The sequence below is a fragment of the Myripristis murdjan genome, chromosome 17 (assembly GCF_902150065.1).
Source record: "Myripristis murdjan chromosome 17, fMyrMur1.1, whole genome shotgun sequence".
Taxonomy (NCBI): Eukaryota; Metazoa; Chordata; class Actinopteri; order Holocentriformes; family Holocentridae; genus Myripristis; species Myripristis murdjan.
Genome location: NC_043996.1, coordinates 2,616,552 through 2,627,904, shown reverse-complemented (window position 1 = coordinate 2,627,904; position 11,353 = coordinate 2,616,552).

Below are 11,353 nucleotides of genomic sequence, written 5' to 3'. Positions count from 1 at the left end.
TATGTTTGACAAAAAAAAAAAAAAAAAAAAAAAAACTTGCCAAAGCAAGGAGCAGGGTATATCCTGATATTAAAACTTTTGAGTGCATTCATAACAAGCATGCCTGGAGCAGTTTTTTTTTTTAAAAACCCTGTATTGTTTATTTCTTTAGTTCAGCTCGTTTGGCTAGATGAGAAAAATGCTTAGTTGACTGGACTGATGATCATATTCAGCAGTTTGCTTGAGTATTGTTAATATGCATGAACAGCAATGAGGATGAGTGCAGACGAATCGACCATGCTCAGCTAAAGTCACAGGGACTGGAATCAGATTTGTTTTGATCACCAACAAAATCTCTAAAGCTCCTTTCACACCTCCATTCCTAATCCACTGGCAAACTTAAGCCCTAAGCTTACTGTAGCCAAAAGCTTAGGTTTGGCTCGTGTCACACTGCAGATCTTAACCTTAACCCTAAGATTTATCCCCGGTAAAATCAGGGATAGCCCAGCTCTGGAATAGGGTTTAGTAAGGGTAAGAAGTGAGGTAAGCGTGCGGAAATCCCACATTCTAAGTTGAAAGTGTGAAATTATTGTTATCCCAGGGATAAGTGTAGTTTGTGTAGTGCTTAAAGCAAGTTACCAAAATTTTGTCTCCAATTTTGAGTCCATGTGAAGCCCTGGCTCACTTGCAGTTTGATGGTGTCCAGTTAAAGCAAATAATAAAATGCAACAGTCAATTTCACACTATGGCTCACACCAAAAACAGTGACCTGTAGGTTTGAATGTATATTAATATCAACTGTGTAGTGATTTACTGTTGTATTACTGTACTCATATGATTACTGTTTCTATTTTTTTTTATTATTATAAAAAAGAACTTCTACATTTTTAAGACGTTTAGTGTAAGTATGAACATTCTTCTCAAGCTTGTTGGATCAGTTTTTGTCCAGCCATGTTTTGTGCTTTGCCTGTGTTATTTTGGTACAGTGTAAGGTCACGGAGAGGTTACCCTCACATTGTGTTGTGTGGACAGCATAATCACCTCTCTCTTGGGAAATTCAGTGCTTTACTACACTAGCTAATTAGTATTCTGCACAGAGTGCCTGGGGCATAGATAGGAACACACACACACAAGGGCGTGCAGACATAGTCATGCATGTGGACACAAATACAGACACACACACACGCACACATGCGTGTGTGTGTGCAAATAATACGTAAACACACGCACACACACAAAAGATGCAGTTACATAATAAACCTCCTATCTTACTCTCTCCTGATAATGCAGAGTTATTAGTAGATACTCTCTTGGTTCATGTTGCTCTGAGGTGATATCTGATGTGGCGGAGCTACAGAGACATTCAGCCTATCAGATCTACCAAGCCTTTGATTTTCTTTTGTGTTCCCTCAGATGTTATCAGAGTAATAGGAGTTATGGGTTGTACGAACCAACAAAATTGGTAAATCTAACTGGGAAAATTCGATTTTTCTTTCTGATAACCATGTAGCCAAAATGTTATAGTTTAGCCCATGGACTGGCAAAGTGAAGTGTATGACTTTGAAGCACGGGGATGTTCTTCATAATGACCCTTCTTTGAAGTAGCTTAGTGGTAAACCTCCTGTTTATTTTACACTGTTCCATGATCTGAAAGATCAACTCTGATGTCCACTCTGATGTCCACACACCCACCCATCCAGTTAACTTGTAGGTTTTTACCTTTGCGGACATTTGCAGTCAGTCTTTTTCTGTCTCCACAGACGTTGAAGAATTTACCCAACCAGGCACCAGCAAACATTTGGAGTTAACTTCTTTATTAATTGTAACAGCATCTATATAATTTTGAAAAGCTCATACACTATATTACCAAAAGTATTCGCTCACCCATTCAAATGATCAGAATCAGGTGTCCTAATCACTTGGCCTGGCCACAGGTGTATAAAATCAAGCACTCAGGCATGCAGACTGTGAAACAAGACATTTGTGAAAGAATGGGCCGCTCTCAGGAGCTCAGTGAATTCCAGCGTGGAACTGTCATAGGATGCCACCTGTGCAACAAATCCAGTCGTGAAATTTCCTCGCTCCTAAATATTCCACAGTCAACTGTCAGCTCTATTATAACAAAATGGAAGCGTTTGGGAACAACAGCAACTCAGCCACGAAGTGGTAGGCCACGTAAAGTGACGGAGAGGGGTCAGCGGATGCTGAAGCGCATAGTGCAAAGAGGTCGCCGACTTTCTGCACAGTCAATTGCTACAGAGCTACAAACTTCATGTGACCTTCAGATTAGCCCAAGTACAGTACGCAGAGAGCTTCATGGAATGGGTTTCCATGGCCGAGCAGCTGCAGCCAAGCCACACATCACCAAGTGCAATGCAAAGCGTCGGATGCAATGGTGTAAAGCACGCCGCCACTGGCCTCTAGAGCAGTGGAGACGCGTTCTCTGGAGTGATGAATCACGCTTTTCCATCTGGCAATCTGATGGACGAGTCTGGGTTTGGAGGTTGCCAGGAGAACGGTACATTTCAGACTGCATTGTGCCGACTGTGAAATTTGGTGGAGGAGGAATTATGGTGTGGGGTTGTTTTTCAGGAGCTGGGCTTGGCCCCTTAGTTCCAGTGAAAGGAACTTTGAATGCTTCAGGATACCAAAACATTTTGGACAATTCCATGCTCCCAACCTTGTGGGAACAGTTTGGAGCGGGCCCCTTCCTCTTCCAACATGATTGTGCACCAGTGCACAAAGCAAGGTCCATAAAGACATGGATGACAGAGTCTGGTGTGGATGAACTTGACTGGCCTGCACAGAGTCCTGACCTGAACCCGATAGAACACCTTTGGGATGAATTAGAGCGGAGACTGAGAGCCAGGCCTTCTCGACCAACATCAGTGTGTGACCTCACCAATGCGCTTTTGGAAGAATGGTCAAAAATTCCTATAAACACTCTCCTCAACCTTGTGGACAGTCTTCCCAGAAGAGTTGAAGCTGTAATAGCTGCAAAAGGTGGACCGACATCATATTGAACTCTATGGGTTAAGAATGGGATGGCACTTCAGTTCATAGTATGAGTAAAGGCAGGTGAGCGAATACTTTTGGTAATATAGTGTATGTTGGACAAATTAAACCTCCACATATTTCCACATATTCCTGATCATAAAACAGCAAGTTGGAAATAAAACTTTATTGTATTTTAGAACTCAGGTATCACTCAGGTATCAATTTTTATACCTTTCACCCAGCCACTGGTTTCCATTCAAACTTTCTTCACACCAGTATCCCATCACCATGATAAAGTCAACCACATTGGTTTTCCAAAAAGCAGCATCACAGTTTTGTTTTGATGAATACCCAGTTATCTTCTCACAGCGGCCAGTTCCGTTGTTTATGAATGGCGACGACTTTGTGAACCGCAGAAGCAGAACATTGTAAGGTGGGTGTTCAAACCAAAACTTCATATTTGAAAATTGAGGGCTCTTGATTATATGTCTTAACATTTGTAGTACCCCGTATGATTTGTAAAATGGTCTGCTGCAATGTAAAACATGGGTACACTGGAGTATATGAGCCAAACATTCAAAATACTGTTGTGGTCTTTCAAGCAGCCCCTGGTTCTGAATGAATAAATGACATCATCTCATGTGAGTTTTTACCTTCCTCTATCCCGAGCTGACCTTCCTTGGGCTTTTTTCAACCAAAGCTTCTGCGAGCCAGAGGGATACAACCGCTTCATTTTGATCAGCCAGTCAAAGTGAAACCAAACTGACAGGACTGACAAATCTGACCAAAATGTGGCACCTCGTGGGTCCTGCCGTCCCTGCTCAGCCGCAGCCCCGACATGATTCTACGTTGTTAGGACTCCGCTGATATTTTAACATTGTGCTATTACAAAATGTGTTATTTATTTATTTATTTAGTGGTGTCGGGGGCTCCCATGGTCATCTAGGCCACCACTCAGGGATAAATACTCAGTGAAGGTCGGAGGGGCCCACTCATTTAATACTTACACTGATCCACTTCAAACCTCTTCAGCACTTTGAACATTTAAAGGAAACTTTTTTTTTTTTTTTTTACAAAGTAATTCCATCATTATGTATTTTTCCTTCACTCCTGCTCTGATTCATTCACTGCAAAAACTGTCTCTTGTTTCAAGTGAAAATTTGCTTGAAACAAGTGAAAATTTGCTTGTTTCATTGGCAAAATTTGTTTCTTGTTTCTAGCTAATTTTCACTTATTTCAAGTGAATTTTCACTTTTTCCACTGGCAAATTTTGCCAATGAAACAAGCAAATTTTCACTTGTTTCAAGTGAATTTTCACTTGAAACAAGTGAAAATTGTCTAAAAACAATTTGCTTCTGAGGTGATCATGTTTTATTTTAAGTGTAATGAGATATTTTGACTAGAAATAAGACATTTTTGACTTGAAATAAGACAAATAATCTTGGTAAGATTTTGCGTTTTTGCGTTTTTGCTTGTTTCAGAAGCAAACAGAAGCTATTTTTTCCTCCATTAAAATGTATAAACTTGTCGAGGTCTCTATAAGCCCTGAATGGGATTCTTATCTGCACACTCATATTTCATTTCTATGTCTTTTTTGTTTGTTTGTTTTTTGTTGTATTTTGTTTCGATGTGTTCCAGAAAACAAATGAGTCTATTTTAAATGACCATAGTGTATTGTTTGTTTGAAATAAATTTTAAAAAATAGACAAATGGTTAGTCTAATGGCTTGTGCTCAGCTGATCCCGATGCGTTGCCTCTGCTGAAGTGAGACAGCTGTTTCCCATGAGGACAAGCAGCCACAATCTTTTGTTGACAGATAAACACCTCTCTAATGTCTGCCTGTGAACTGCATGTGCTCTCGCTCTCTCTCTCTTTCTTTCTTTCTCTCACCCACTCAATCACTGTCCCTCTGTATGCCCCCATCCCCCTTTTCTATAGTTCATGAGATATGAACATGCAGTTGCCATGGTTACCATCAGCATTGGGCCTTGGAAAGAGTGGCATTGTTTGTGATTGAGAGACACGGGGGTGGTTATGTGAGTGAGTGAGTGTGTGTGTGTGTGTGTGTGTGTGTGTGAGACAGAGAGAGAGTGGGAGCGAGGGCTGTGAGATAGTAAGGGATTCCTTTAGTTATGCAATATTTAGTCGGTTTTAGCACATACGATTAGTCATGCATCACCCCATCATTAGCCCACAGAGTTTGTACAAGCCAAAGGATTAACAGAAGCCAAATTTACAAACACAACACAACCTTCATACTCATAAATCCCCAACAATAACATCACTATTTCCTCTTGAAACAATCCTCAGTGAGAATTCATGTCTCTCTCTCTGTCTCTCTCTCTCGCTCTCTCTTTGCCTTTGTGTTTTTCTCCCCCCAAACAGTGACCCAGTCTGTGATGCAGAAAGTCCTTCCAGTTTCATAAAAGGCTCTTTTATATTCTATCAAAGGATATGCGTGCTACACATACACTGATGTCATTGTGCCAGTCATTTTTTTAGACCAGTGATGTTTCTGCCAATGTCTGGTTATCGCAATTAATAGCTGCAATTATGACAGTGTTTCATGGGTTTCTATCAATCAGCAGACAGTGGAGAGGGGCAGGAAATACTGCAGAGCAAGAGAGAGAGGATGGCATGGTTATTTGGTCGTTAGTAGGACCAAAATTAAAAAGAAAAAAAAATAATATTGAGCATACAGCAAGGGAGTTAGGCAGATTATGACAAATTATGCATGACACTTAATACAAGACCAGTAAATGCCCTCTAGTGTTCAGAGTACACTGACATGCCTTTGGTCAGTGAGTTCACCATCTTTTGGGTCATGTGCAAAAGGAGTGCATGCACCATAGTATAGTCCCTGGCTGCCTTGGCAAAATCTGCAGGCAAAGTTAGCAATGTCTATATAGCGACCCTGACTGGGGACAAACACCTGAAGTTGAACTTGAATGCAAGTGGGCAGGTGCTCATCCCCAGCTGTGGATCTGACGTGTGAAGCCAGAGGAGGCGTTGGTGAAACAAGCGTCAGGTAAACAGCAGCTTTATAGACGGACGTTCACTTTGCACAGCTCTGACTGTTCCACTGAGCTTGGCAGAATCGCACAAGATTTTTTTTCAGGTTGGGTCGGTGTCATGTTTAAAGCATGGGTGTTGTAATAAACCATTTTATTTAATTCTGCATTCATTCGTTCATTCATTCATTCATTGGTTTGTTCCTTTATTTATTTATTTGTCTCTTTAAGTGGAAATACGGGTTCGGGCCAGACGTGGGTTTGGGCTTGGGTCGAATGTGGACAGATTTTCTGGGGGGCTCAGACTCCCAAAAAATCAGGCCTGGGTTGGGCTTTTTTTTTTTTTTTTTTTTGACCCAAAATTTTGTCGTCTGGTAGGGTTCTTAGAGAAGCTGAATGTGTGGGACCCCTTAGAGCTAGTTTTTAAAAGCTGTGTCTCTAAGTGTTTGATTGTGTGTGAATTTCTGTGTGTGTGTGTGTGTGTGTGTGTGTGTGTGTATTGGTGCATGTACATTCTTCTGTTTCCTTGGTCAGATATGATATCGTTGTGAGTTTAAATTATGAGAATGCTCTTTCTTTCTTTTTTTTATTTCCTCGCAAATAACAAAATGTAAATTTACCCACATCATTCTAGCTCTACAACTTGATTTCTTATTTGTGCCACTTTGTATACTCACTTGAATGAAAATGCAATGTACTAATGGCTTTGTGATGTACTGGAATGCTTTCACAATATCAGTTTTCTCCTAGTCAGGACAGCGTACTTGAAACTGAAGTTGGTGACTTAAAATCAGCACACAGCCACAGTCTCTTAGTTTAAAAATGCAGGTGAGCACAATGCATAAACACCGCATGAAATATTTCAAATGTACGTGTCATTATATAAGACTAAAGCTCGCACGTTCAAGAAAAAGCACCATTAGAGAAGTGTATTACCATATATTTGCATCCACACCACCCATCTGACTTCTGACTGTGGCTTTCCCTCTCTGTCCTTATAAGTCTCACTCCCTGAGAGCTGATAACACTTCTGTGTAATTACATTCTAAGAAATGTAGTGCTCTTTCTAGTCAGTGGCTGTGGGAAGATAACAGACAGAGAGCAGACCCCACCCAACACCTAAGACTCCCTCCCTCTCTCTCTCTCTCTCTCTCTCTCTCTCTCACTCACTCACACACACACACACACACACACACACACACACACACACACACACACAGAGACCCACTCACAGGCTTTCAAGGAGACACGACACACGAGTTGAAAAAGTACTCTAACTTGAACATGGCTCCCCAGTCAACAGATTTGTCCCCCTTTGCAGCAGCCCCAAAGCTACGGCATAAAGATGTCTAATTAGGGTGTTCATACTATTGCATATAAAATGGCTTTCATTATTTGTTAAAATTATTTTTTTAAAATAGGTTAAATTGTTGAAGTGCCGTCCCTTTTTGGATTTTTAAATACATTTGTGTGCAAATTTTCTAGTCATTTTATTGTTTTGTTTTGTTTTTCTGATTTCTTGTTCATTTTTGGATCATTTCATGCTACTTTGCTGCTTTTTGCCACATTTTTCGGCAAAATCAAGTGAATTTGCTCAGGTTTCAAAAGGTCAACTGAGCTGTAAAAAAATCTGATTTGTTTGGAAGGCAGTCTAGTGTGTCAGATGGCTGTGAGAATACTGTATGTAGAAGTGCTACAAATAGGCCTAGAGCTTCAAGAAATGTAATGTCCCTGAATATTTTGTTCACAGACCATTTGGTAATGCTTTCTCAGATTTTACATTTATGAACAACACACACTGGAGAGATTTTCACAAACCAAGTCATTTTCATCCAAAGCAACTCAAGGCAGACCTAAGTAACCACACCACCGGAGCACCAGTATAACAAGCGAACGTACTATGTGTACAAGACAGAGCAGCATCTACATCCAAGATATAAAGCCAAGCAAACAAGAAATGCCCGACTCCATTTGGTAAAAATAGAGTCAAAACAGCAGTCTTAATGGTCTTAATGAAAGAGAAGCAGTTTCCAAACCACTTCTTCAATGACAGCGAGACTTATCTTTTTAGCATGAGCCAAACAAAACCAAAAAAAATCATTTTGAAGAATGGAACAGGTGTCATTAAGTCAGAGTTTGAACTCTGGAGCTTTTAAGAGCAGACACCTGCATTAGAGACTGATGGAACAGTGCAATGAATCAAGTGTGAGGGTGAAAATATGAAAATGTTTGGTTTGTCACAGTTCTGGAGCTGGTGACTTCCACAGGATCAAACAGACATTAGCCCTTTTCATACTTGGGTTCCCACTTGTAGCGCAGAGCTTATTGCAGCCAAAAGTCCTGTTAGTCTTTAACCCTGGGCTGACAGTTGGCATTCACACTTGAAAATCAAAGGGTTAATGTCCTCAAAACACTGCAGCGTAGTTTTGATTGGACAAAAAACATTTTGTTGCTTTTCAAAAGTATGCTATTGCTGTTGTTGTAACGTTCATTCAAACTGCAGACCTTAGCCCTGCTCTAGAGTGGGGTTTCGCTGTAGGCCTGGGCCAACAGTGGAGATACAGTATCTGACATTCTAAGTAGCAAAGACAGCCCAGGTCTAGCTGGGGCCTTAGCGTGGGGCTAAGTGTAGTGTGAAGAGCCGTATGGACTGAAAAGTGTCACATGTTCAATGACAATGTCCTGCTTTTAGTTAAAGAAAGGAAAAGAGACACTGGATCCATTCCATTTTGGCGAGATAGACAGCATGAAAGGTTTCCCCAGGTGATCTAGAAGCTAAAGCTGAGAGGGACAGTTTTGATTTTTGTCACTTGCATTATATTGTAAGTGTAATGTATTTTTGTTGTTGTTTGCAGTGACTTTATTTAGTACCATTTTGTGTGTGCCTACATTTGTAGCAGTGGACCAAAAAGCACAGAGAACTCTTGATTATTTTAATTTTTTTAAATGGTTAATGATAAGTATCACTAACATATACTTTCAATTAATATTGTGTAAGTGTTGTTTTAAGTAATAGATGTGATGTCTGGTGCACACTGGACCATATGCATCTAGCAAAGGTGGAAAAGATATAAGCCAAATCACAGGTCACCATGGGAAAGAGTGATGTTTATTATTCAATTTTTTTTTTTTTGCCATAGGAAAACCACAGCACCTATGATGATTCCAATTTTTCTTCCAAATAATCAAAAAGAAAATGAAGTCATGTTTTCATTTCTTTGCTCTCTCAAACTCAGGTGTGACTCTTTTCTTCTCCCATTTTGGTTCTTGAGTGAGCAAAGACAAACAAAAAAAATGGGAAGATGTGCGAGTCCAAGCCCTCCCTCTCCACGCAATAATGTGCAAATTTACATCCATGCTCATGGCATGTTCATAAGTCCTCAACCATGTGCTTGAAAATCCCATGACAAGTGTTTTTGTTGTTGTTCGAGGACCCACTTGGCTCACAAGTAGCCATAAATTCTGTTGGTCATCTTTAAGCTGTGCTACACACACTAATGGTGGTGCATTTCCTATAGTTGCCAATAGAGGTTGATAAAATGATAAATGTCCCCTTTAAAACTGAAAAATTGAACTGTAACAGTGTAGATATCACCTACTATTTGGTAAAAATTTATGATTTCATGCTTGGTTTCATGCCAACTGGACATTTCTGTATTACCCAGTTTGAGTTATGGGCCAGTAAGGAAATCTTCTCCATCCCTTCATTTCACGTCCTCTCTTCCCTTGATTGGTCCTTAACATTCCCTTGTCGTCTTCATTCATATTAGCTCTCATTTCTGCTCTCTGTCTCTCAGGGAAGTGAAGGCATGGCACATTAACAGTAGGAAATAAGTGTGTCCATTGCACTTTAGTTCCTAATTTTTCCACTCGCTCTTTTTTCCTCTCTCTTTCTTTTATCCCCCTGCCACCTCCACCCTCCTCCCAACCCCCCTTTCAACAGTGGAGCTGACAAAGTGACAGAGATGGTCAGAGACAGACTGAGTGACTGTGTGAGTGCCAACTGCCCAACAAAGACCTTCCAGCCACACTAATGATCTGTGATGCTGAGGACTCTAACAAAGGGATGTCGGTAGAGACACCAACAAACAGACAAACACTCTTATATAAGACCATCGACAGCTAACAACAGCAACTCATCTTGCACTTAACCCAAAGCCCAGTGGTGAAATCCTGATAGACATAACAGTCCTTCAAATTCTACTTACTGAAAGTCTTTGATGTTTAAAATTTTACCTTATGCGAGGTAGATTTTAAAAGAGATTTTTTTTTACTGGACAGTGACAGTAGACAGAGACAGGAAAGAGGGGAGATGGCATTCAACACAGGGCCCAGGCCGGAATCGAACCTGGGGGGCCTTACCGTTCATTTAGCAGTCTAATAGATGTTGGGACAAAAGTAGCCATGGCTCTCTTGGTTTTCAGGGGCAGGGATCAGCATCTCTTTCCAGAGGGCAGCAGATCTTACTGGTTGTTGAGACAGTGGCTTGTGTCAGCTGAAGGTTGCCCTTCTTAACAGCCTGCTCTTCAGATATAGTTGCAAAAGAGGCTGTCCTATGATCTTGGTGCTCAGCCTTACTGAGCACCAAGCTTATTGTCTAATAACAATCACACACCTGTACAATATGAATTAATTCACATGTATACACCAGAAAGAGCACATAAAATAAATTCTGATATTTATTTACAATTCTGCCTCTGATGCAAATGCCCAACGGTGACTCTCATTCACATGTTTTAGTCCTGCCAGCATTTGGGACATTTTCACACTTGTAGTCCATTTGCTGTAGTTCAAATCAGTGGATTAGTTGATGCTATTTACAGTGTTCATTTCACACGGCAAAGAAGTCAAACAAACCCAAATGTATAAACTACTGAAAAACTGAAAAAATGCACTTTGTCAAGCTTTTTTTTTTTTTTTTGGTTTCTGACTGTTGACATTCTGGAAATACATGGTTTGCACTGGACAGCAGCAAGGTGCAATTATAACTGCAATGTAAGACTGGACAAATTAACACAGATCACATAGTTCATTAGAACTGAGCCTGATCTGAGCTGAGGTTTTTATTTAATTCTTTAGACCCATTATGTTGGAAATGATGTGCAGAATTCTGGATCTGCCTAAAGAGTATTTTTATGTGGCATTTCATATTTAAAGGGTCCTCACTTCAGCCTGACCTCTGCAAGTTTGCACAGTGAACCTATGCAGAATTTGCAAGAAAGAATGCTGATACAGACAACTGAGAGTCATGAATTTATTTTTATTGATGAAATTCCTTTCCATTGATGACATCACAGATACAAACAAAATATTTTTTCTTTACTGATGTGACAATAATTCCAAATGACATTTTAAAGGGCTATTGC